Below are 27,946 nucleotides of genomic sequence, written 5' to 3' on the forward strand. Positions count from 1 at the left end.
CCATTGGTCTGACCCAATATGGCCATTCTTATGTATCTGTCATTTCTGAACAACAATATAAACTAACGGCAACATTTTCACAAGCGTTCGATATTGGCCTAATCTGCCCTAGTTGAATTTATGGTAAAACTCCCATTGATGACAGTAGAGGCAGAATTTCATAGATTGTAAGACCAGGAGGGACCATTGTGCTTATCTAGGAGGACCTGAGGTAGACCAAGGCTGACCATTCTGAAAATTCCACTCTAGACCAATGCCTGAGACTGCTTTACCTTTACTCCCTGCAGCATCATTATCAATGCACATTCCCTGCCATTACCACCTTCCTGAGGCCAAATGGAACATCCCACCTAAAATTGCTGCCCCTCTGACCTAGAAACCACTTACAGTTTCTGGTAAAGGTTAAATGGACAGAGCTATGCATGCCGCTCTCACTGAACTACATTTTCAAACACAGGTGCCTAAAGCTGGCATTTTCAAAAGGGACCTAAATGAGTTAGATGCCTTAAAACTCACACGGACTCGCCAGGCCCTTTAAAATCACAGCTTAGATTCACATGGAGGCACCTAAATAAAAGCATCCTATTTCTTCAGAAGAGCTGAGCATTCAGCTTGAACTGGGAGCTGCAGCTACCTTTCACAACCACGTCGCGTTCCTGTAGGTACCCAAATATGGATTTAGGTGTCCAGCTTTAAGGTTCTAGCTTTGACTGTTTTTGGCCACTAACTCCTGCAAGAAACCCCCACAATGATATTTGGATGATGCCTATGATCTGCCTCATCTCTCGGAGATAGGTAACATAAGGCAAACTGGCACCTCAGCCAATATCACAAGCTGGGGATGGTGTCTCCTCAGCCTTATAATACAGTCACACCGGTTTGCTTAAAACAAACAAAGAAACATATTTCTGTACTGACCAGGACTCTGTCTCGCAAACTCTTTACTTTCCCTTCCCTAATTAGCTAGGTGGGCCCCAGACTGAACTAACAGCTTCAAGCTGCTTTATTCCCTGAAGATGGTCAGAACTGCTAATTGAAATGTCAAAGAGTATCAGGTTTCTGTTAGACAAACTTTTACCTGGTTTTGTGTGTGTGTTTGTTTTTTTCTCTCTCGGACAAATGGTTTGTAGGTAATATGTAATGCTTTAGTTTGTTTCCTTTAGGCTTCCCTGTCAGTCTGTCTGTGGGAACACTCATACAGTGGAACTCCATCTCTGAAAGTAATTTTCACTGAGCAGTAGCACTCTAAACTGGAGATCACTATCGCTGACTGGAATTGTGATCTGGTCACTGAAATGCATTGAAACATTCCTGGACTTTCTATAAACAGAGTTCCCTATATCTGCATCTACTCTAAGTGGATTCCACCAGTCGGCCCAATTTTCCAACCTGGGCTGCTTAGTAGGACATGTAAATCCCACCTAGAGAAACCCAAATCAACACCCAGATAAGTAAAGTGTTCTTCCCCGAGTGCTGAATTTCAGCATCCAAATGTGGGATTTGAACATCCTATTAAGATATCCTTGTTTGAAAATTGGTGGAGGAGGCTGTGAGTGTGCGTAACGTATAATAGATGGCTCTGAACCAAATGTATAGATTAATTTGGGGAAACGTTGGGGGTTTGAAATCCAGCTGTGGATTTTGCTGCTTGAGATCAACTCAAACACAGCCCCATAGATACACACAGGTGCATGAAGAATTCATGATGGTGAGCAGCGAAACAGGCTCTTTGTTTTAGTGAGTGGGGCAGTTGGCAGAACATGAAAGGAAATGGGTTAAGCTGAAAGGGGGCTAAGCTTTGCCATGACACTCATACAGTTTAAAGCCAGGAGGGACCATTGCGATCTTCTAGTCTGACCTCCTGCACATTGCAGGCCACTCCTGTAACAGACCCCTCACCCTGGCCTATATTACTAAAGACCTCAAATCATGATTTAAAGACAGAGAATCCGCCATTTACTCTACTTTAAACCTGCAATTGACCCCTGCCCCAGGCTGCAGAGGAAGGCAATAAACCTCCAGGGTCTGCCAATCTGACCCAGGGGGAAATTCCTTCCCAATCCCAAATATGGTGACTAGTTGGACCCTGAGCAGGTGGGCAGGACCCACCAACCAGAAACCTAGAAAAGAATTCTCTGTGGTAACTCAGAGCCCTCCTCATCTAATGTCCCATCTCTGGCTGTTGGGGATTTTTGCTACTGGCAGCTGCTAATGGGCCACAAATCATAGGCAGTCCCATCATCCCCTCCCCTCCATACATTTATCAAGCGCAGCCTTTACGCCAGTTAGGGTTTTTTTTCCCCCACTGCTCCCCTTGAAAGGCAGTTCCAGAACTTCACTCCTCTGATGGTTAGAAACCTTCGTCCAATTTCAAGCCTAAATAGTTTATAGCCATTTGTTCTTGTGTCAACATTAGCACTTAGCTTAAATAACTCCTCTCTTTCCCTGGTATTTATCCCTCTAATGTATTTACAGAAGGCAATTATATCTCCCCTCAGCCTTCTTTTGGTTAGGCTAAACAAGCCAGGCTCTTTGAGTCTCCTCTCATAAAGTAGGTTTTCCATTCCTCAGATCCTCCTCGTACCCCTTCCCTGCACCTCTTCCAGTTTGAATTCATCTTTCTTAAACCTGGGAGACCAGAACTGCACACAGTATTCCAGATGAAGTCTCACCAGTGCCTTGTATAATGGTGCTGGAAATACCTCTCCTGAGGTATTTGTTTAGGTGATGGGCCATGCATAAATTAACTTTAATCTCCATCTCATCCTGAATGCTTCTTCTTTCCTTGTTTTCTTTTGATTTATATGACTATAGAGCAGGGGTTCCCAAACTTGGTTCGCAGCTTGTTCAGGGTAAGCCCCTGGCGGACTCTGCTTGGCTTTTGGAAGTTCTTACTTTATCCCTCCACTTTCTGATCTCCAAGAGGTAGCTCTCCTTACTGATCCCTCCCCTCTTCCATTCCTTGTAGGCTTTCTGCTTTCTCTTAATCACCAGTTTGAGATGCTTGCTCATCCAGCTTGGTCTGCAACCCTTCCCCACACATTTTTCCCTTGCTTGGGATGATGGCTTCAGCTAGCTTCTGCAACTTTGACTTATAGTCATTCTAAGCCTCCTCCGCATTCAGATCCTTGAGTTCTTCAGACCAGTCCACTTCCCTAAGTAAGTCCCATAATTTTTTTAAGTCTTCCCTTTTGAAATCAAGGACCCCAGGTGCAGGCCTCTTTTTGTTTACTCCTTACCCTGGCCTGTCGCCTTCCAGTTACATCTCAGTTTACATGTGTGGCTCATCCTACCATGTTTCGTTTTAGTGTGATTTGGAAGCATGTTGGCTGTGTACAGAGGAGATGTTTTTTTTCTTTGGGGATGGGGCTTTCCACCCAGCAACTACATAAAGTAGTTAAAGCTCCTGACTGGTAATACAGTTCTGAAATACATTATTTATTAATGTCTTCAATGTGCAGGGGGGTGACTGTCTACGTGGATGTTTCTTTACTGTTTATGGATATGTATGTGCATAATTTCTGAGAGCATGAGAAGGGGGAATTAGAGCTGGAATAATGAGCAATACTTTCATTGTTCCCCACTAGAGAGGGGGCATGTCTACCGCCTCTGGGTTTGATCTACTCTTCAGATCTCTCCCACTGTTCCCCTCTATAGTAGCCACAGGACAGTGATGGTCCATCACCAGGTATTTCATCCATGACATGTTCTCCTCACAGCACTTTTCCCCCTTATACTTTAAGGGTACGTCCACACTGCAGCAGCAAGTCTTAGAGCCCAAGTCAACTGACTCGGGCTCACACTAGAGGGTAAAAATAGCCATGTGGACATTCCTGCTTGGGCTGGAGTCCGGACTGTGAAACCTGGTGAGGTGGGCAGGTCCCAGAGCCTTGGCTCCAGCCTGAGCCTGAACATCTACACTGCTGTTTTCAGCCCTATAGCGCAAGACCCGTGAGCCCAGGTCAGTGGACCTAGGGCCTGAGACTCTCTGTTGCAGGGTGGTTTATTTCAGCATAGATGTGCCCTTAGACAGCCAGAGCTGGTTTTAGTTTTCTCCATCCAAACCACTCATGAGCAGCAGCAGGGCACACACAGCCTCTTTAATTAAATGTGGCATGATGAAATGCCAGTGACAAAAAGCAGCGAGACAGTTTGTATGCCATCAGATGTTGTGATGTCAGGTTCTGGCCACCCTTAATCGCCACCGCCACCAGATTTCACCTTCCACTGGTTACCATGCTTGCTGTCTGTGTACACACAGGGGCACATTTTCAGCCCCGGCGCACTTTGCTTCATGTGTGCACCAGCTAGAATCCACAAGCGTAGGTGTGCATCAGACATGCACATGGAAACCTCTTGTTTGCATACACAAATTAGGTGCAATCAGTTGCCGATCCAAAAGTGGAATCACTAAAATGGAGACCAGTGCTGAGCGTTCCAATGCCCTTTAATGTTCCAATTTATAATCCTCGCCTTAATTATCCAGTGAAAAGCTCAATAAAACAAATCACTATAATTTCATACTTGTATTCCCTGACTTTTCCAGTTTACTTAAGAATGCAAGAGCCATTAAAGAGCTCTTTCTCACTCGGGATCACTTTCAAATGGATCATACTTATACAATGGATTTATGCTCCTATCTTGTGTTTTTATCACAATTTTCCTTGCCAGTTTTGCTAATTACCCAAGACATTTTGTTTAAACAAGTGCTGTCTCCCTTGCCCTCCATCTTCTCCTAGATAATCCAGCTGTGAAGTCATAATGCTGAGTTTGTGACATTCCCATAGCAACTGACTGTGATGTCACAAACAGGGGATTACAACTTTGCCGGAGGATCAAAAACAAAGACAAGGGGGCTGGGAGGATGAAACACTTTTTTATTCTCACGCAGATATATTGAAATAAGGAGTGAGAAAGGGAGAGAACTGAGAACTCTGAAAGTTCCTGGGAAAATAAATTGCTCTTTTAATGTTCCTCTTTCCCCTAAATTAGACCAATAAATGGCTCTACGTGAGGCCCAGGAAAAAGACCTTGTATTCCATTCAAACCACCTGTTAATTCCATCAGGTGGCGGAATCCGTCTAGATCTCTTGTTACCTGAGAGCTACTGGGAGTTTTTCATGAATACAGATGACAAGGTCTCTTGGATTCCAGTGGATCAGGACTGAAGGATCAAGCTCATAGACCCTTTTGTCTGAGCATCTCCGAGCACTTTTTAAAAACAATATAATTACACCTCCTAATACCCCTGCACTGTGGATAAGCAGGCTTGGCAGAATTTTATTTTTTGTTTTTTAATATCAGTTCATTTTTAAGCATTTTAATGTTTTTATTAGTTTTCACAGTTGTGCAAAATCCTGGGGTTTAAGCAGTTTTTATTTTTATCCATTTAAATTGTCACCATTGCAGGAAATGATGAGGGTGGTCAGACAATAGTGAGTGTCCTGCAATAATCCTTTAATTACAGATTCAAAAAGTTAAAGCCTTATACCTGTTGAAACACAAATTGTCAACATCACATGTCAAACTACGCCAAGTAAATATCCTTAAATCACACGGTAGTAAGTTCTCAAGCAGCATGTTTCTTTCTTTGCATATCTTCAAATTTCGATGATTATTGATGGACATTTTTGTGCGTGTGTGGTGAAATCAGCATTTATGGACATTTGACAATACAAATCTAATCCTTCCAAGGCTCTAGATAAGCAGCATGGTCTCTGCTTTACAGAGGAGGTAAATTGAGGCACGGGATGGGAAAGTGACTTTCCTGAGGTTTATCTGTCTTTGGTATTTTCAGGTCTCCAGTCACTGCATTATCCAGGCATGTCACATAGATTTAAGATAAGCATAGCAGAGAATGAACTGGAAGAGTGGCAGTGAATGGGAGTTAAGCCCCCTATTGCTATTGGTGCCGTTGAAAAGCTCCCCTTGGTTCTTACCTGTAGTGATCTCAGGATGGTATGTCTATACTGCCATAAAACACCCGCTGCTGGCCCATGTCAGCTGACTGAGGGTCATGGGGATTGGGCTGCGGAGCTATCAAACAGCGGTGTGGATGTTGGGGCTTGGGATGGAGCCTGAATAGCTACACTCCAATTTCATAGCCCTGCAGCCTGACCCTGTGAGCCCAAGTCAGCTGACATGGGCCAGGCACGGGTGTTTTACTGCAGTGGTGACGTACCCATAGTGACACGTCAGCCTGCTGTAGAGAGGCAGCATGGTCCCGGGGTAGGGCACTGGACTGGCACTCAGGACATCTGGGTTCTGCTCTGCCCCTGACCTGCTGTGTGACCTAGGGGAAGTCACTTACCTCCTCTGTTTCTCATCCTTCCTTGTTTAAGTTGCCTATTTAGATTGTAAATTCTTTAGGGCAGGGACTGTCTCTTTCTATGTATTTGTACAGCACCTAGCGCAGCGGGCTCCTGATATGGCTTGGGAGTGCTGTAGTATTAATAATAAACATAAGAATCTAGGAGTTACAATCTCCATTCCCCTGATCTAACCACTTATTCACATAGTCCCATCTCCTAATGTGAACACATATATTCATTCCTTGCTTTCTTTAGTGTTTGTCTTATATTATAGTATTAAAAATAATGTAATGCCATATACACATTCCCAGCTGACATGAAAATGACTTTAGGACAATACCTCATTTCACACTTCAGGACAAATCAGGAGAGAAAGAATGAATCTAGCAACTGACTAACACAAATTAAGTGAGACATCTAAAATGACAAACCCCAAACTTACATAAAAATCAGTTATTTGGCTTCCCTGAGTAACTTCTTTAGCAGGCAATAGAGAATCAAGCAGACAGCAGAATCAATCCTTTTATTTTATTTTTTCTAAGTTAGGAATAAAAACAATATTTCAAAGCCAGCAGCATCTCACCGAAGCAGTAACGGGGAAAAATAGACACCGCAGCAGAACTTACTGTCCTGTCTCACAGCTTCTCAGATCATAACTTCTAAGCTGGATTCAACAGAAATAAATGTTCGTTAGTTCCAATGGTGGCTTTTGGAAACACAGCTAATGGAACAAAACTAAAAAAATTGTTATAACATTTTGACAAGCGCTTAAATATTTAATGCTATGCACAGCGAAACCCAATGGCTGGGAGTTTGTAGAACACCTGCAGGAAGCTGTGCCCTTTGTTAGGAAGAAATAGAGTCCCCTTGTGTACATAGGGTGAAAATTAAGCAAATGATATTTGAGCTACTCGTTAGTAAACAAGCACTCCAGGCATTGTGAGTTAAAAGCACTGAGAACTGAAAGTGCATCCCTTCAGCCCACTGCTGTAGTTAAACAGCGGGGCTAGCGCTTTCTGTGGATTCATGTGTCTCTCGCTGTGTCTGTACGGCTGCTGGTTTGAAATAGAGGGAGCAAGCACCCACGTTCTGTTGCTTATTGGATACTGTAGAAGAAAAGAACCTGTGAGAGCATTCCAGTTCTTAGGAGGAGATACTTGGGTGGGTGCCGTACACTAGCTGATGAGAGGGCTGAGGAAAATTCATAACACTGCACACCACAGAGACAGAGGAGATGAAGGGACTGCAGTGATTAAATAGGATCTGCTGAAATCCTTCCAAAGCAGGCTTAAGAATTAAGAGCCAACAATGTCATATTGAGGGTCATTCTCCATAGGATTCCTCAGGCCCACTGTCCAGAGTTTTGTGCCAATGCTGCTTGGTCATCCCATTTTAGACCCCTCTGGAGAGGAAAAACCGTGATGCCAGCAGAAGCCAGTCTGGCTTTGTGCAATGGATCTTTCACTCTTCCCTGCTAAGGCAAATCTCAGACCTCAGAAACAGGAGCCCAGAAAAGGTCATTGGCCTGAGGGGAGGGGTTGAACTGTCGGTGTATGTTTCACATTTGCTTTGAATTCAGGCATTGTTGGAAATGCAATGACAGGGAGAAGGTGGTGAATAAGGGAGTCGATAAATGTAGCTGCTTCCATCTGAGTCCCATTCATACCAGAAGGTGGGTGTTTCTGTAGCCCTGCCAGTAAGAACAGACTATCAGCAACAGTGATGAAGAAGTGTATATCAATAACATCATGTGACTTGGAAGGTGTACAGTGTCTATTCTGAGAGACGAGGCATCCAGATCCTACTATTATCTCTTTGCTTTACCGTAGCACTTAGAGGCCCCAGCCCCATTGTGCTAGCCGTTGTACAATCAGATAACAAAGTGGTGATCCTTTCCCCAGTGACGGGGTGTCCACCCCAAACAAGGCCTGAAGGGGTAAATTAGTCCACTTAACCTATAGGCTACACCTAGAGGACAGCCAGGAAGTGCTATGGTCTAATTGGCTGATGAAGTACAGCTGTGGGAGGAGCTGGGGCAGGTTTATAAAGCCAGGAAGCTGGCAACAGAAGGGGGCTGCAGGGAGGTAGTCTGCAGTTACTCCCTGGGAGATGTATATGAGGCTACAGAGTTTATGATCTGTAGTTACAGGATGGAGTCTGAGCTGGTACAGCCAGAGAGTGGGAGGAACCAGAAGGAGTCCAGAAAGCAGCAACAGGGTCTGAGGGAAAACAGCCCTCAGTTGCCAGGTATAAGGTGCCTGGACTAGAACTCGGAGTAATGGGCGGGCGTGGGTTCCCCTACCAGCCACTGGGGAAGTGGTCCCATTAGGGCAGTGCCAGAGAAGACTGCCTGAGACTATTCGTGTGGAAGGACTTTGATACCCCCGGAGGGGGAAACCGCATAGTGACCCGGCCAGAGGGCAAGTCACGAAGAGGAGGCTGCAGTTCCTGGAATGGGGGGCGGGGCATAGAGAGAGGAAAAGATGGAGTGCCACTGCCAGAAGGGGCATCAGCTGGGAGAGGGCTGATCCCCACTCCCCAGAGCCACCAGGAGGCAGCTCTGTCCAGGGGTGAGTACAGCTTTCTGATACAGCCCCGAAAAGCTTACAATATCAGACTAGCTACAACAAGAGATGAGGGGGCACAAGGCACTGATAAGACAGTTGTGATCAGCATGATAAGCAGTGGTTACAGCAAACCAGCCACCTACCATCAGTGGGTTGTTTGGAGGTATCATGGCAGAACTGAGGAGAGATTTGAGAGGAGGACAGCATCGTGGCTCTGCAGATATTTGATGGGGAACAACTCCCATGCATACATGTGTTGTAATGATTTTGTTTGTTTCAATACGTGTCTTGTCTCTTTCTCCATGTGAATGAATGGTCTCCAAATCAGTCCTTTACCTGTCTGACCCAACTCTGCTCCCACTGCTATGCTAGTATTTTCATCTCTGCTCCAGCTGTAAACTCCTCTGGGCAAGGACTATGTCTTCACATAAGTGTGCACAGTGCCTAGTTCAATCCTGAATGTAGCTTATGGGAGCTACTGCAATAGAACGATATTTACGTATCATGTCTGCATTGCAAACGGCCATGCACACCTATGGTATTGCAGTAACAAATAATCCCTGCATCTGAAAAGAGTGCTAGGAGAGGACATGTCGCAAGCATCAGGAGGGATGTGCCTGGAGGATAGACAGATGCCATGTATGAAGTCCGCAACTGTTGCAGACTGTCTGCCATCACTTAGTCCCTTTGATCCTCCCAGTAACCAAGCCAACCAGCTGAAGAAGCAAGCTTGATTCCTTTCATCCCCCCGGCAGAGAGACAAAAGCCAGCAGAAAATGATCTTTTCCCCCATTCCTATTACAGACCAAGGGCTTCGTCTTTCAGACAGACAAACTCCTGAGCATGTGAGGTCTCATTGCAAATGACGTGCTTCTCTCTCTGATCAGGGTCTCTCTGTGGAATTTTTCTCACTGCAGCCAGGAAGCGGCGGCCACAGCGGGGAGACTTTCGCAGATCATTAGAGCTGAGTGTCCGACTTCACAAAGCCATCAACCTCAATCAAAGCAATTTAAAAGGGAAAGTTTCCTTTAATCATTGGCAGACACTCACATTTGTTAGCGTTGCCAAATCTGTGGAGAATCACACACATAGGCCCCTACGCACATAGGGAAAGGAAGCTTAATCAGAGCACAGTAATGAAATGAAATAGCTCCTTAGCCCTTCCATTATTTATTTGTAGGCCCAGCAGCAGGGTCAGCGGGGTCATCGCTGTTAGCTCCATGCTTCATCAGCGCTATCATGTCTCAGCCTACAGGGGGATATGAAGAAGGAGGCCTTTGGTTCACCGTCTCTTCAGATGAAAGTGGGTGGACGCAGGATCCTGCCTGACTGGACAGAGCCCACAGAAGGTTAAGAAGCTCTTTCTTTACAACCCTGCGTCTCAGAGTAGGAGATGATGTATACAAAGTTTATAAACTGACTAATCACTGGAGCTCATCCTTGGCTAATACCTCTGGAGCACTAAGTGGAAACATTCTTCTGAGCAGAGGCAGCCAATGACTATGACCTGATTACTGGAGAAAGGTGTCAGAGAATCCTAGTTACTACATAAGACCTCTACTCCACCAATCCTCCCAGAGCTAGCAAGTCACCTGAAATCTGTGAGATGTGCTTTGCCTTTCACTCCCTCAGCTAGCTGCCATATGCTCAAACATATGTGAAAACAAGCTCCTGTGTTCACAATACCTACTCATACATACAATCACCGAGCACTGACTCATTCACACAGAGCCAGGCCCATGTGCGCATGCACACACAGACTGAGTGTATCCACATCCACCTGCCTCTGAAAACATTAGGTACATGTACAAAATGCACCCGCATACATATGTGTACACACACAGCTACGATACATATAATGCATAGTCACTACCATATATGTACACAGTAATGATATGCATATAAAACATATGAACATGCGATATATTTAAATGCATACATGAAAAACAGTCATACAGTTGCCAACATGCACCTGCATGCCAGGCCACGAAACATGTCCTTCTGCACACACAACAGCCAAAATGCACATGTGTGGGCACACGCACAAATACATACTTACATATGTATTTGCCATGTACTTGCATACAAGAGCTGGTTAAAAGATGACATTTTTAAAAGCATGTATTAATTTATTTATGCAAGCGAGTGAATGAGACACTTCTAAATTTCCCCTTAAATTTTTTGGATTTGCAGTGTGGGGCAGAAATGTTTAGTTTTTCAAAATCCACCAACTGAATTTTTTTACCAAAAAAACCTGAAAATGTTTAGAAAAATTCCAGGTTTTGTTTTCTCCCTGAAAAGCCATTTTTTGGTCTTTTCAACAAAAAATGTTGATCAGCTCTGCTAGAAACCTATACACATGGATGGATACACACATATACGCATGTGTGCCTGTGTATTACATACACACATGCTTGTACATATATATGCAGTTACCAGGGCCGGCTCCAGCTTTTTTGCCACTCCAAGCAGTGAAGAAAAAAAACAACCAATTGAGCTGCCGCTGAAGTGCCGCTGAGGAAGAAACGGAGTGAAGGACCCGCTGCCAAATTGCTGCCGAAGACTAAAGTAGAGCGCTTGAACTGCCGCCCCTTTCTATTGGCCACCCCAGGCAGCTGCTTCCTTCACTGGTGCCTGCAGCCGGCCCTGGCAGTTACAAAACCTACACACAACTGTCAAAAAAGCTTACGTTACCAATGCCAGGAAAGTTGCAATGAAGTTAACATGCAACAGCCCAGGGAATGCAGAGTTGAGGTGAAAGAGCCAGGTTGCCATTCTGACCTTAGCTCATGCCATTTAAGGGTGGAATGACACACGGGTGTAAATCAAGACGAGAACGCATCCTACTGAATTTTCAGTTTGATCTCTGGTTTTTAGGGTCGGTCTTTCTCTCTTTCCCAATCATGGTTGTCTAAGGAAACTACATAAAGGAAAGGGAGAAGAAACAGCTGAAACAAGCAAGTTGCCTGGAACTAGAGAGTTTCCTTTTGGAGCTGCCCTCATCGATTGGGTAAACATGAAATTATGGTCCTTGACTGGAACTGATCCTCTAGAGCCATGTTATTCGGCTGGGGAGAGGTGTTTATCTCTGCTTTTCAGTGTGGATTATTTTTATGATGGATAGTAATAGCTTCTTTGGCGGTGTTAGGGTTTGTTATGTCAGGATTTATTTAGGCACAAAGTAATTGGACCACATTGCAGGCGTATAACTGGCACCATTTCAATCTGCTAAAGTGAAATACAAGAGGCCATTTCCCTTTTAGTTTTCCCTGTTGCTGATTCTGAGGCAGCGTCTCTCCAACAGGCCAAGCCTACCAAGATGGTGTCTGTTCACTGTCTCAGGGCTAGATCTTCCAAACAGGTTTTCACAGGTTCCCTCGCGGATGTTGCAGTAGGTTTAGAAACAGGAGGCTCCTCAGGGTGTGTTTGTGCTACCAACACCACAGTGACACAGCTGCAGCTGTGCCGCTGTAGTGCAGATACTTACTACAGCTAGGGAAGGGGGGGTTCCCATCACTGTAATAAATCTGTCCCCTCTTCTGTCAACCTAGCATTGTCTACAGGGTGGCTTAGCTTGGCTTAACGATGTCTCTCAGGGTCTCAGATCCTAGCAAGCTCCCTTTTCTGGCCACCCGCCAGGACTGCTCTGAATGGAATCCCAGCCTCTGTGCTTGGGACCCTGGGGTGTTTCAGGCTCCTGGAGTGTGACCAGAGTCCAGCCACTCGCCCAGTCTCGGGGTCCCTAGATATACTATCAGGGCACAGACCTTGTATTTGTGGTCCCGCCCCCCACGAAGTGTCGGACTCCACCTCCAGCCACTTAGCCCCTCTGGGCACAGTGCTGACCCTTCACACACCCCGGTCTTAAACACCCCGCTCTCCCAGAACTCCACCCCTAAGGAGGGAAGTTTGTGGTTGACAGTGTAACTCCCTTAGGGGCACGCAGCAGTTGTGAAGCAGTCCAAACACGCCCATGCTGCCAGGCTAACATCTTTATGCTCCTCTGTATTTAATCACATAAAGCACAGGAGAGCACAGATCATAGAAAACAATCAAACATGCGAAATGCAAAGCCTGTCACTAGCTCACCCTTCTTTTGGGAGATCCTCTGTGTTCCATCAGGGAAGCAGAATCCTCCACCTCCTTGCCAAGCCTATCCCTGCAGCAGCTTCCCGCCTCTTTTCTGGTGCAAAATGGCTCCCCCCTGCAGTTAGTTCCTCCCTTTATAGACTGCTGCTGGGGTCACCAGCTCCTTTTGTCTCCTCCCTCCCCCTATGATGTTCCATTACCTCCAACCCCCGTCTCCCTTCAGACCAGAGGAGGCAGTGTTTTCGCCCAGCTAGAGCAAAACCATTGTCCAAAGGTGTTTAATTTGGAATAGACCATCATTGAGTGCTGATGACTCACCATTCTGTCTGGCCTGGCAGAGACATGACGCAACCCTGTTAACTAAAAATGGGTCCACATAGATATAGACTTTCCCCAACACAGTAATTTCATGATACAAGTTCATAAAACCATCTACAGAAGCCATACAGATAAGACCACCCCCCGCAAGTCATCAAACCCAGGAAGGCACATAAAGGACCATATTGGTCAAGGATCTACCTATAAGAAGCAAGAGACCCTCACAAATGGGTGTTGGGGAGGACTCAGGGGGATTGATCACAGCTTTGAAGGAGGAACCCAAATGCCCAGAAGATCTTTGAGGAAGCAAGAGGGTTTACAGCACCAGGAGATGCACATGAGCAATATGCTATGTCAGCACTGAGGTATCATGTTGAGCTGGATTTATTGGTTCAGATGAAGAATAACCAGTTGGCCGCTGTCCTTGGTGCTGAATGAATTGCTGGAACCAAATAAGAATCAGGAAATATTAACATCCAGGTGTGCATCTTGCATCAAGAGCCACACCTTTTGTCACACCAAGTCATTTTGTATTAGGGAAGCGCTTAGTGGCATCAGTAACTCCTAGAAGCCTTCAGAGATGCAGAAACTTTGGAACTGCTCCCCTGTGTCCTCAGATACAGGGATTTCTGGAACCACTAATCACAGTCAAATATTTTTTCCCCTTTTAGACTCCACAGACAGACAAAATGAAAAGCTGATTTTAAACCAGTCAGTGTTGAAGCAGGTGGTTGGTGCCAAGTAGGATTGAGTTGATAGGTCTGATGGCAGCAGGGGTGCATTAATCAGTGCCATGAAAAATTCTCCAGAAGTTAGGATTGTTATAAGCCAAATCTTCCTGGGCTTGAGGAGGCAAGTGAGAAGATGTCTCAGATCCTTTGGCTGAAAGGTTTGCATATGCCAAATAATAATAATGGTAACTCTCCCAGACACAGAACACAGAGGGAAGGCTCATCTGTGAAGGACGTTTTGGAACATATTTCTCAGCCAGCCTCCAAATTTGCATGCTCACTTTTGCACACACAGCTGATTATTCCTTCAAAAGTGATAGATACAACGTATGCCACCTTGGACTTCACGAAAGCTCCTGGGTGCATGACGCAGAGAGAGAGAGACAGCCACTTTTGTGGATGAAGTCAGGTGAGGTGCTGGTGAGCACCCTTAACTCCCATTGGCTTCTGGGAGAGGTTGAGAGTGATCAGCACGTCAGAGACTCAGATGTGAAGTGAAAAACACTAAAACCAGACTTAGCTCCAGAGAAGAGACTTCTTTTAGCCTAGTGGAACCAGTCCCATGTGAAAGAACTGGACAGTTGCATTGGGGGGGGGGGGAGGAGTGTGCAATGTGTAATGTTGTTGTTGTTGTTATAATTTGCATTGCTGTAACACCTAGAAGCCCCCATCACAAACCAGGAACCCACTGTGCTAGGTTCTGTACCAATACAGAACAGAAAGATGGTCCCTTCCCCCAAAGAATGACAACCGCCGTAACGTCATGCTGCGATTGCTTTGTACTGTTCCGGTGATGCAAAAAGATTGCACACCCCGCTGAGCTGGCCAGCTAAAGCGAGAGCAATGCCACTTGGCATTAGTTGACACCTGCATCATGTTGCTGGAGTGGCACGAAGCAGCGGGAGCCTTTGAGGGAACCAGGCCCTTTGTGTGTATCCATGAGGGAGTGATGTTACCATCAAGTGACTGGGCTTACTGAGAAGACCAGGGGCCTTCCATTAGAGAGAGCTAATAGAGTTCTCCTTCAGTGGGTGGGAGTAGAGGCCTGTGGCCTTGGAGTGGACCAGCCATCTAGTTCCAGCTCCCCAAGTATGTGTGACCTGGCTTCAGAGCCAGCAGTCCCCAGCTAGACTCAGCTACTGTCAGCGGCTCCGATTGGTGTGATTCCAAGAGCAGGGATTCTCCGGGGGCAATGGCAGCGTGCAGCAGCTGCACATTCCATTAATTTAATGAGGGTGGTTGTTTTTTTCCTTCTTTTTTTTTTTTACAAGGCAGATGGTAAAATAGCTATTTTCCATTGCCTAATAAATACCATCAGAAAGGCAGAAAATGTGCAATCTCGCCGAGCCTTTTCTGAAGCCTCCCCCCATTTATACATTCCCCATTCTCGGCTGGGAGCTTTGGATGGGGAGGGCGGGGGGGCGGGATGCCTAAGACATGTCTGAGACTGACGAGAGGCTCTGCACAGTGATGCCGCGGCCTCCCGTGATTGGCCAGAGCCTCCACCTCCCGCTGGGAGAGATGCACTCTGGCAGCCCCTCGCAGATCCAATTCTCACTTCATCTGATTGCGGTAATAACAACTTGCACAAATTTCCTGCCTCAACCTGAAATCTTCCAGCTCTGCAATGCAAATAATATAATGTGTGATGAGGAGGACGATGACGAGGATAATAATAATAATGATGATGCCTTTATTCAATGAATGAGTGAATCAAGCAAGCAAAAATAAATGGCATTCAGGGCCTGAAAAGCAATAGGAAGAGAAATCAGGAGGACATGCTGGGGGAAGGGGGCCTTGGGGGAGGGTAATCTTTAGCAATGGGATCTGCTAGAGAGAAGCAAAGTGTCCACCTGTTCTCCAAGGAGCTCCCCATCCTCACAGGTTTATCACAGCCAGGCACACATATTTTCCTTTCCCTTTGCTGCGCTCCATTGGCTGGGCTGCCCCTCTGTGTGTCTGGAGAGCTAGCAGGGCCCGTTCTCTGCCCACGTTCCTTTTACCCTCCTGTTGTACCGCCTGTTGTGTGCTCTTTGGACACGTGTCCGAGAGTGCCGGGGTTTAGGGCTATCCAGAGATGGGTTGATAGCCACCTTTCATCTCCTGTCTGTGCGTTCATCCAGAAATCAAACGTACTCTTCTCTGTGATGCAATTGCCAACCATCGGGTGGTCTTTCAATCTTTCTATTCCCATCTTTTCCCACAATTGCTTTCCTTGTCTACATAGCCTGCCCTCTCCCTTTTACTCCTCCGCATCTCTCTGTCGCTCTCTCTCCTTTCCACCTCCTCCGTTCTCTTCCTCCTCTTCTCCCCTCGCCTCAATTTCTAGATGCGGGTCATTTTGGTCTTGCACTCCCCGTTGCTGCTGCTGCTGCAAATAGTGGTTTCTGTGAAATCCCGGCTCACAATAGCTGGCTAATACAGTAATTCCACTGGAGTCCTTTTAAAAACCTAAAGCCTTGGTGGGCAGGAACACTCTCCTTTTAACTTGGTTTCCTCTTTATCAGGGATTCATTTCAGACAGGATTTCCTCGTGCACTGCTCTGCCACTCTCTGTTGGCAGAAAAAGGATTAATTCCTTCAACAGGTGAATACGTTTTACAGCTCTGATGAGCAGGATGTATTTCCCACTTCCTGCAGGTACTTGGGGGATTTAATCATGTAACACGATGCTCCTTTTTGTCAAGTGTGTCTTTGAAAGCGTTGCATTGTTCTCCTGTATCTGCACAGAGATCTCCCAATGCCCTATTTTTTACCCAGCAGGGTATTCCCATGAAACTTCTGCAATATCTAAGGGATTTCCCTACTCTAGAGGCATGTTGTGCCTGGATTTGAGCTGAAGTTCTGGTTTCTCAGTCAGCACTGGGCTGGAGTCTGATCTATTAAATCCTTTCCCCGCAATACCATAGGTGCTGTGCTCTGAAGAAAATGCACTCCCAGCCCTGCACAAGGGTGTGAGGAAACTGTGCAAAGGTAATTCTTGCACATCTGTGAATGCAAGGACTGCTCCGAGTTGCTGCCTACAGCGGTGCAAGCCTCCATAGAGCGGGGAGGATCAGAGCCTTCCTCTGCACTGGCTAACAGAACTGATCCTGGGTGGTGGGGAGTGTACACTCCACCCTTTCCAAGGAAGGTGTGGTTGCCCCACCCTCACCACCCAGCTCCCTGCGGGATTGTGCCTGCTTATAGCACAATACTAAAGCAACCCATGGAGCTGCCAGGTCAAGGGTCAGGCACACTGGTGGGCAGGGTGGGGGCTGCATGCATTGCCCCTGCCTGGGCTGTGTCCGGCCTGGGGATAAGCAGACCTCTCCTCTGCACCAGCTCTGGCATCTTTCATGAGCATTACATTCACTACGAAAAAGAGAGGTGCTCTTGGCCTCGTCTGATGGTGACTGGGTGGATTTGTATTGTATTTAAACATATGTAAATCTGCCTCTGACTAAAATATGCAAAGGGCAGCTCTGGGAAATTGATTCCGACTTGCAACTGCGCTAGAGAGTGGCACTTGGTACATTGAATCCGAGGCATCTTCCCTCCCTACCGTCACCTCACCGTGATACCTGCAATGGGGTTACTGTCGGGAAACGCACACAAATAACAATCAAATCCCGAATGGAGTGGCTGAGCATGTCCCTGTTGCAGGGTGGGCGTTAGCAGAGTCCCTGTCCTCATTAGCCCGAAACAGTGACAGACCTTCCTGGCATCCTCTCTGCTAGGTGACACCAATGCCTGTACAGCCTCTCTGCCACCCTACTGCAGGTGCAGAGGACGGCTGTGACCATATGGATGTTGGAGTAGATCCTGGCTCCCTTGTGGAGGTGTGTAAGCATTCAGGGAGCCCTACGCAAGGGCAGCTGAAATCCCATTGTTCCCACGCTTTTAGCGCAATGCTGGGGTGCTAGAGCCACTAGCCATACAACAGGGGGGAAGGTGGGCGTATGGCCCTGCCCCCTTTCTACACCAGCTGAGCATTGGCTGTCACTCTGGAGGTGAGCAAGCTGCACCATTTTGAAGGGTGCTGCAGTTTCTGCTCCTGCATATGTTCCCCTGGTGCCTTCAGAGGCATTAGAATGTCTGCAGCTGCTGGTGATAAGGTTCTGCTCAAGTGGTCTTCAAAGCCCCATTGTGGTCCTTATTTCTCTGCTGGGTCACCAGATTCATGCAGAGCAGGCAATATTAGCTGTAGGGTGCTGGTTCTTTGCTATGGGGCAAAGGGTGGAGCAGCCTTGGTAATACAGTTTCCTTGCTTTTGCACTGAGTGCAATGGCAGTGGGCAGCCCAGGTGGCATATCTGGCAGTGCATTCTTTTTTGCTTTGAGTGCCGTGGCAAAGGATGGCATTGACGGGGTAGGCTTGGCTTGCAGCCCTTTTGGCTGGGCAGATCAGATCTGGACTAGGATTTCGTTGCTAGGTCGCCAGTTTCAGAAACAATAAGAACAGTTTTGATGGAGTAAAGAATCTCAAAGCACTTCACAAACATTTAACTAAGTTGCCTGGCTCTTTTGTCTAACGGGGATATTGCTATTTCCATTGGACAGCGCAGAAAACTCTGGGACAAAGAAGTAACATGGCTTGCCCAAAGTCACACATTGGGACTAGACTCCAGGTTTCCTGACACTCAGTTTTGTGCTTTACGCACTTATTGGTTATTCCAGGAGTGCCTAGAGGCCCCAGCTAAGATCAAGGCTCGTTGTGCTGCGCACACATAGTCAGATACAGTCCCTGCCCCCAAGAGCTCATATTTCTAAGGACACAATCCAAAGCCCTATGAAGTCAATGGAAAGACTCCCACTGAGTTTCCAGGAGGGGCAAACGTTCTGGGCAGAACCTTGACCCAAAGAAGGCTGTGCCTTGCTCCGCAGTCTGTTGGGGGGTGGGCAAGGGTCTGTTTTGGTGCATGGTTTAGCAGAAATTTTGCGCGTGTGTGTATTGGGCCAGATCCATTGGGGTTAATGGGGCTGTGTCTGTTTACTGTAGCTAAGGATCTGGCACATAGATCCATATAATACATTGGAGCTTTGTAGTTCCACTAACGAATCACACCAACTTGTATTTGGGAACTACTGCAGGTGTGGAGACAACAATTTTTATTCATGGGGGAAGCTAGAGTTAAAAATTAATAAAATAACAGCTGTTGAATATACCTTTAAGGAATAGCTTTGTGCCATGGCTACATTTGTCCACTTTTAATAAAGTGAAATAAATGAGCTTCTATTCCAAACTTGGTGCTTACATTATTTACTAATGCAATTTCTTAATTTGGGGGGGGGGGCTTCTAAATCTTCCCCAAGTCTCCAATTGTCTAAGCCCATATACTGTGTGCCATAAGTCTCCTCTGACTGCCACTGAGCTGGTGGCTGGGACACTGGACTCTAATTTAATCCTCTGCATGCTCCATTTCAGTGTTGGCAGCTCCAGAAGTGAGCACACCCGTCCTTCCAAAATAAAAGCTTTTACCCTCAGTCACACCCCAGAACAAACCTGGGCATGTGTTGGTTGACCAGGAAGCCTTAGTGGGAATTCCAGCTGGTTACAGCTGATAGGCCTGCTGCTCTTTTCCAAAACTCAGCTATCTTACTCTGTGGACGCAGTGCAAGGAGCTTTCTTGGGGGTACTGATCCTTCAGGAGAAACTAACAGACATCAGTTGGCGGACTCTAATGGAGTCTACTGGAATATCCACTGGAGAACTAGCTTTTGCTCCCCACTGGAAGGGGAATCTTAAGGCTGCCTATGGATATGGTGACATATTTTGTCTGTCTTTGTTGTGCCAAACAGATTGGCACTTTCAGGAAGACGGACCCAAGTGACGTGAGACGTGTGTGTGTGGAACACAGCTACTTGTGTGCTTAACATTATTAGCCACATGAGCCATATAACATCTGGTTTTCAATTTGCAAGTCAAGGTGCTGATCTTCATTCATAAATCCCCACATTGTCAGCTCCTGGCTGATCACCTCTCTCCCTCTATACCACTGAGTTCAGCAGGGACGCGTCTGTTAACAAGCCTAGGTATTTTACTGTCGGGGACTGAACACTCAACGTATTCTTCATGGAATTCACTTCCCCTTTTGGTCTAGCAAAACAAAAACAATTGTACTAGGCTAGAGGGCTCGGTGCAAGTCTCATCTGTTTGCTCTGACTCTTGAGGTCAAATTGCGGCTGTCATTCAGGGGAGACCATTTGGGCTGACAAGTTCTATTGTATTGTTGTACATATTGCACATGAATCCAGAGCGTCTCTGATGGGCGCACTGCGATAAATATAGTCACAGCCAGGTCAGTGTCTGGGTCCTGGATAGCCTCTGTTCCCGACCATGTGCTTCCTTTAGCTCACTAGTGCGATAATAAGGACTATCATGTTTTGGTTAGTTAGGTTCTTGTTCACTTTCACAAGCTCTGCAAGACTGAGTGTTTGTAACACAGCAAACGCCAATTAGTTCTGGAAGCCGCACACGCAGGATTGAGTTTGCAGTTATTTCACTCCCCAAGGCAACAGCAAGGAAACAAGGCTTGAAAATGGGTTGTTTTCATGGTCTGATGCAGAGTGCACAGCCTTTGCTGTGTCTAGGTATGCAGGACAGATCTCCTTCTAAGAGGGCTGGCACTCTTTATATTGAGAGGGTCCTTCCTTTGTTGATGTTGGTTCAAGAGATCTGAGCTTGGAAAATTGACTTAGCCTTTAAACTTAATCCTTCTTCTCTGATATTCACCTTTGCTCCCAAATCAGCCTCTGTCCCAGGTCAGGGAAGCAGGATGGATGCTCGGTCTGCTCCTGGGCCACAAGGCAGTATCGCAGTCCAAGGAGGACTGCTACCTGGCAGCAGGTTGTCTGGGGAGGGTGAGCGTTTGTGGGTACCCAAAGAAGGGGGAGTCAAAGGTGGATGGAGCCCTGCACACCATGTTTTGTATAAGATCTCAGGAAAGCATCTGAGATACACAATTGGCAGCATTGTACAGAGTGGGATTGTCAGGGACACTGTTTATGTGCCTGGTAATAGTGATCCAATAGGAAATGCTCTTGTTACTGATCAGTCACTGATATCCATCCAACAAAGTCTTCTAGTTTTAGCCTGTGGGAAAATTTGGGTAGGGGGGGATTTCAGCACTGGGATACTTGCAGGTAGTGCTCTTTGGTCAGTGGCAAAAACCAAATGCAGATCCTTCAGTCAGAGATGCTCTTGGCCAGGGGTAGTCAATTATTTTTTGTCAAGGTTCAGATTTCTTGGTCAAGGTATAGTCAAGGTCCAGACTCCAGAGGAAATTTTTTCACACTGCAATAACAATAATAATAGAATCAGAAAGACCTTGAGAGGTTATCTAGTCCAGTTTCTTGCACTCATGGCAAGACTAAGTATTATGTAGACCATTCCTGACAGATGTTTGTCTAACCTGCTCTTAAAAATCTCCAATGATGGAGATTCCACAACCTCCCCAGGCAATTTATTCCAGTGATTAACCACCCTGATAGGAAGTTTTCCTAATGTCCAAACTAAGCCTCCCTTGTTGCAATTTAAGCCCATTGCTTCTTGTCCTATCTTCAGAGGTTGAGAAAAACATTTTTTCTCCCCCCTCCTTGTAACAGCCTTTTACATACCTGAAAACTGTTATCATGTCCCCTCTGTCTTCTCTTGTCCAGACTAAACAAACCCAATTTTTTCAATTTTCCCTCATAGGCCATCTTTTCTAGACCTTTAATCATTTTTGTTGCTCTTCCCTGGACTCTCTTCAATTTGTCCACATCTTTCCTGAAATGTGGCGCCCAGAACTGGACACAATACTCCAGCTGGGGCCTAATCAGCACAGAGTAGAGCAGAAGAATTATTTCTCATGTCTTGCTAACAACACTCCTGCTAATACATCCCAGAATGATGTTCGGTTTTTTTGCAACAGCGTTACACTGTTGACTCATATTTAGCTTGTGGTCCACTATGACCCCCAGATCCCTTTCCGCATGCTCCTTCCTAAGCAGTCATTTCCCATTTTGTATGTGTGAAACTGATTGTTCCTTCCTAACTGGAGTACTTTGCATTTGTCCTTATTGAATTTCATCCTATTTACTTCAGACCATTTCTCCAGTTTGTCCAGATCATTTTGAATTTTAATCCTGCCCTCCAAAGCACTTGCAATCACTCCCAGCTTGGTATCATCTGCAAACTTAATGGCATAGAGGGTACACTTATAATCTAAATCATTGATGAAGATATTTAACAGAACTGGACCAAGAACTGATCCCTGCAGGACCCCACTCATTATGCCCTTCCAGCATGACTATGAACCACTGATAACTACTCTCTGGGAACGGTTTTCCAACCGGTTTTGCACCCATCTTACAGTAGCTCCATCCAGGTTGCATTTCCCCAGTTTGTTTATGAGAAGGTCCTGCGAGACAATATCAAAAGCTTTACTAAAGTCAAGATATACCACGTCTACCGCTCCCCCTCCCGTCCCGCCCCATCCACAAGGCTTGTTACCCTGTCAAAGAAAGCTATCAGGTTGGTTTGACATGATTCATTCTTGACAAACCCATGCTGACTGTTATTTATCACCTTCTTATCTTCTAGATGTTTGCAAATTGACGGCTTAATTATTTGCTCCATTATCTTTCTGGGTACAGAAGTTAAGCTGGCTGGTCTGTAATTCCCTGGCTTGTCCTTATTTCCCTTTTTATAGATGGACACTATATTTGCCCTTTTCCAGTCTTCTGGAATCTCTCCCGTCTTCCATGACTTTTCAAAGATAATCGCTAATGGCTCAGATAGCTCCTCAGTCAGCTCCTTGAGTATTCTAGGATGCATTTCATCAGGTCCTGGTGACTTGAAGACATCTAATTTGTCCAAGTAATTTTTAACTTGTTCTTTCCCTATTTTAGCCTCTTCTGATCTTACCTCATTTTCACTGGCATTCACCATGTTAGACGTCCAATCACCACCAACCTTCTTGGTGGAAACCGAAACAAAAAGTCATTAAACACCTCTGCCATTTCCACATTTTCTGTTATTGTTTTCCCCCCTTCATTGAGTAACAGTCCTACCCTGTGCTTGGTCTTCCTCTTGCGTCTAATGTATTTGGAGAATGTTCTCTTGTTAGCCTTTACGTCTCTAGCTAGTTTGATCTCATTTTGTGCCTTGGCCTTTCTAATTTTGTCCCTGCATACTTGTGTTATTTGTTTATATTCATTCTTTGTAATTTGACCTAGTTTCCACTTTTTATAGGACTCATTTTTTATTTTTAGATCTTTGAAGATCTCCTGGTTAAGCCATATAATGAGAGTAATAAGTAAATAAAAAGATTTCATGGTCCGTTCAAAAGTTTCTGGCAGTCCGGATTTGGACCATGGTCCGCTATTGACCACTCCTGCTCTTAGCTATTCCTGTAACAAAGATCCCCTCCCCCACGCCCCTTCTCCAGTCTTGTTATGTCAACTGCTTCTCCTGTTCACATGTTCCCTCTTCAATGAGTTTGATTCACTAATTTTCTGATAAGCAAGAGTTTGTTGCTGAGTCTTAAGAAATTAGCGACAATGCCAACTTCTCATGCCAGGGTAAAAACAGTCCTAATAATTTAAGAAATTAGTTAATTAGCCTCATTCACTTAAAAGCACAAAGCAGCATAGGAAGACTTGGCCACAGATTGTTTTAGAGGAGAGTTCATGTTCCTACATTCTCTTCGTTTTCTCAATCCTTTGCTTTTCCCCATCTATATCCCTTGTTCTCTGATATAGATACTAGGCCCAGTCTTGCAATCCTTACTCCTGGAGGGCCTGATCCTGCTTTCATCAAATTTAATGGCAAAACTCCCATTGGTTTCAGTAGTGCAAGACCTGGTATTCAAAACTCACTGAAGTCACATGGTCAACGATACTCGTCACCAGCTTAGCACTTTTTTTTCTTCCCAAATGTCTGCAGAACAACTGGTGCAGCCTATGGAGACCTGTTCACTGCAACACAACTGCGCATTATTTGAGGCACGTGATAGGGAATGCAAGTCATGTGGTACTGTTTCTCATCCCTGATTGGAAGACTGAAACTTTTTTATCTAGGGAAAAATGAATAGTGAACAGCGCACAAGAGTGGAAAAGCAAATGCCACCCTCCCACCAGTCCTAGTGATCAGAGGATTCATTCATAGCAGCTAGAAGCTGTAAAACATTTAGCCCTATCCACCATCAATTTGACACATGCCAGATGATTATGTAAATTATGCATGAATAACAAATGATATGGTCCCATTGATAAAAGTTAGCTGAACTCAGCATTTTAAATACAAAATAGAAACTAATTGTTTTTTTAATATTCGACCAGTTCTAATAAGAATTTCACCAAGTAAGGCCTGCAGGATTGCTCCTTCTGTCGGGATGATCTGAGAGGAATATTGATATGGAAGCCACCCTGACCTAAGTGTCTTCCGAGCCTCTTCACTTCTGTATTCTGCCTCCCATATTAGCCTTCTCCGCAACTCCATGTGGACTGCTGGTCCGTGGAGCACACAGCTCCCTGCGGAGTTAGCTCTGTCATTAGAACATGAATTGGGCAGTCAGCTGTGAAGAAAAAGAAATGCAGCCAAAATGTCATCTCTGCATCACACTGCGATCTCCAGACTAAGCTCTGAGAAGTCTGTGTCTGCCCTTGAATTGCGTTCTTCCATCTCATCCATGCAATGCCCTATGGAATCCATTGCATCAAACATGTCTTTTTTCTGAACTGTGGCCCTTCCTATTGTCATGAGGCATTCAACTGACAAGGACTCCTCCTTCCACCGAATGCCCTTTCCAGAGACTCTGTGTCAGTGTGAAACCACAGCAAAGTCTCGGAAGCAGGACAAAGTGTGTTCTTTTGCCTATAGTACTAACAGTCCTTCATCAACTGGCTATTCCAGCTCAGTGCTTTTCATCTCATCACTCACAAAAACTCCTGCCTCTTCCCGGCTAAAGCAGGTGTTCAGCCAGTTAGAACTTATTAAGAATTAAAAGGAGAAAAGATAGACATGGATTTGCAAGGGGAATGATGAAAGAAATATTATTAGGGCTTGTGCTTGGGGATTATGAAAGTGTAGAGGGTCAGGTCAGATTAGCCGCTCCATCCCAAATGAGTTTCATCTTCTTCTTCTGTTGTCCCCTCTCTATGCATGTTTTAGTGTCTTGACATACTCCAGGCAACGTGCACTCACTCCTGACAGTGGATTTTCCAGTCTTGTTTAGAAGAGAGTGTAGCATTTGCACACACTAAAACACACACACCTAAAGATGCACATGCTCACACTTAAACACAAAGGCGGGCAAACAGCCTCATTCAGAAGTATACATTTGTGCTCACGCACAAATAAGTGTGCACACCCATTTGCACACTCACATACGGTCAGCAAACACATGCATAGGCCCACGTATGCACTGCTCTCAGAACATTTATATTCTCCAGCACACCTGCACTTCACTCAATCTGCCAATCCTACATCTCCACAGGCAACCCTTCCCCTATCCAGATGCAATAACATTTTCCTGGGTATCTGTCAGGATTAATCCCACCACAAGCTAGAATGGCTCCTTGAAAAGAGGTTGACAGGCTGAACTGAATAGAATTCATTTCGAGCTGGGAAACTCTGGGTTGAGCAGGAAGGAAAATATGTTGGAATTTGTGAAAGGGTGGCAGCCACGTACGTGTGAAAATAGCCACATTTTCTGTTCACACACGTTTCTTTACGTGCATGAAGGAGAGACACATTGCACATGTAGCTGAAAAAGCGACCTCGATTAGTTTGGAATTGCACAGAGGTCACTGATCTGGCTTGGGAGATTTTATCTGTTCAGATACCACATTGCCTGTAGGCTCTGCAGGAACAGATCTTGGTGTCTGTCACCATACGATCACAGGGGTGTTTCATTACCAGTGTGTTTTCCTGCCTTCCTGAGCTAGCCACCAAGCAGCCTCCCCCTCTGTCAGTGACTGGCTGTGTGTGCATGGGCGGGTGCTGAAGGGCCCATTCTATCAAAGGGTGTTTGGGTGTTTTCTAGAGGCGGCGCTTGTGCAGGCTGATCCTGTCTCGGTGAAATTTAGGAGCTTGCTTCTTCTATCAAATCTTAATTGGGAGAAGAAAAAGTTCTCTTTGATTTAAAGACACTGGGCAAAAGTCTGCACTCCAGTGTAAATCCAGAGTAACTTCATTGACTTTGGTAACCGTAACCAAGAGCAGCATTTGGCCCAGCGGGACAGACCAATGACACCGCGTTCGGCAAACAGCCCCATTTCTGATGCTCTTCCCAGTGCTAGATTTGAGCTGTCGTAACTCAAGTGCACACTGGCATGTCATCTGCTCTCCAGCCATCAGAAGTTCGTGGACTCAGCCTGTCAGACCTTGGCCTAATTCTAACGCTGCCTTTCTCTCCTTCGGTCTGTTCTCCTCTCTCTGTCTCCCCTTCTCTGTCGCTGTGACGCTCTCTCTTCTCCTTGTTCTCCTCCCCGCTTGGCGGGCGGGATGGGGGATGGGGAACAGCACAGTGCTGTTAAGCTCAGAACTCGCTGGCGAGACAACCCAGCTGGATATGCGTCCAAGCCAGATTGTGTCTCCGCTACTCTCCTGCTGAGTCTGCAGAGCCGTCGCTGCGTTAGGGACCCTTTGACATCAGTTTGTCTCCCCCAGCCCTCAGCTGCCTGAGCACAAAGCCCTCTGTCGCAGCAACATGCTCATCTAGTTGAAGAACCACTGGCGATGGGGTCACCTGTTCTATTACCCTCTTCCCCTTTGAATCATTTTGTTGAGGACCGTGTTCAAGAGTCAAATATTTGATTCATTATTCATAGGGGGCGTTGAATGAAATCCGATTTCCTGAAATATTTCTCAAGATATCAGCTCTTCTTAAATGGCTCATCGTCCGTGGAAGCGATGGCTCCCAAGCACCTGGGACTAAACCTTTCGTTGTAACAATGTCATTGTTTCTATTCGAGGCACCAGGAATTCCTCAAATCTACCTTCCCTACATCCTGTCCCTAAAACATGGCTATATTAGCCAGACCCCCCAGACAGCTATGTTCAGCCTGACCCCCCCCCCCCCCCCAAAGGACTGGCTTTACTATGAACTGCAGAAGACCAACGTGCTTGAAGCCAAAGTCTTGTGACTGTGTACACAGTACGCACACACACTTGCCAGGCCTGCAGCCTCAGCACTTTGGTTACTCTGTTCACTGGGTGCCTTGGGCGTGACTCTGACCTCATGCCTCTTTCACCCGCGGGTAACCCCATTAACTTCAGGGGAGTCCTCCCCGGTTTACCCTGGTGTTCCTGAGAGCAGAGTTTGGCCCAGTGCCTCTACACTCCCACCAGTCGCTGCATCTGCTGCGGCAGGGGTCACCCCCACTCTCCACAGTCCCTCGTTCTGCCACCGCGTGCTGAGCCGGCTTTACTCACACTTGTCAGTCCAGTTGTCACTTGCTCACTGCGGCGACCGTACACACTGTGTAGTCGCCATGGCCAGTCACTCTGCACTCTCTCTGCACAGCAGACCTGCTCGTTATACAAGCACTGAACTCATGCAGGCTGAGTTCACTGCACTGCATGCTACAGGCACTGCATTCGCCAGAGCCATGTGTTCTATACTTGCCACTCACTCTCCCCTGGATCCTTGCATTTCACACACACAGGACATTTTTAAAGCCCTAGTTCCTGGAGTCACATGAATATGTAGAATCTCAGCTTTCTTTTTAAAAAATAAGTTTCAGAATTGCCAACACCAAGTGTTAAAAAAAATAGTGAGTCAGACCCCCAAAAGAACATGAAATTGGATTAAAAACAATGAATTTAAAAATAAATACATTTTGGGTTCTTTTTATTTGCCTTCAGGCTTTTGCACCTTGAAGGTGCATTCAGGTCATGTCATGCTTTCAAGCTTTCCTCCATGTCTATGATTGCTAAAAACAAACATAAGTTTCTAAAGAAA

The 27,946-nt window shown here is 45.9% G+C and overlaps 1 protein-coding gene across 6 annotated transcripts in view; it reads left to right on the forward strand.

The window, feature by feature from the left end:
* The window catches only part of ELFN1 (extracellular leucine rich repeat and fibronectin type III domain containing 1), a 171,653-nt gene that overhangs the window by 40,796 nt on the left and 102,911 nt on the right, over positions 1-27,946 (forward strand). Inside the window, exon 1 of one of the 6 annotated variants that reach the window (XM_039493126.1) lies at positions 8,453-8,558. The exons of the other annotated variants lie outside the window; for them this stretch is intronic. The gene's annotated coding sequence lies outside the window, so the exon portion shown is untranslated. Of the gene's footprint in view, positions 1-8,452; positions 8,559-27,946 lie in introns of those variants that run through there. 6 annotated transcript variants of the gene reach the window in all.

This window comes from Mauremys reevesii, linkage group 10, assembly GCF_016161935.1.
Source record: "Mauremys reevesii isolate NIE-2019 linkage group 10, ASM1616193v1, whole genome shotgun sequence".
NCBI classification, from domain to species: Eukaryota; Metazoa; Chordata; order Testudines; family Geoemydidae; genus Mauremys; species Mauremys reevesii.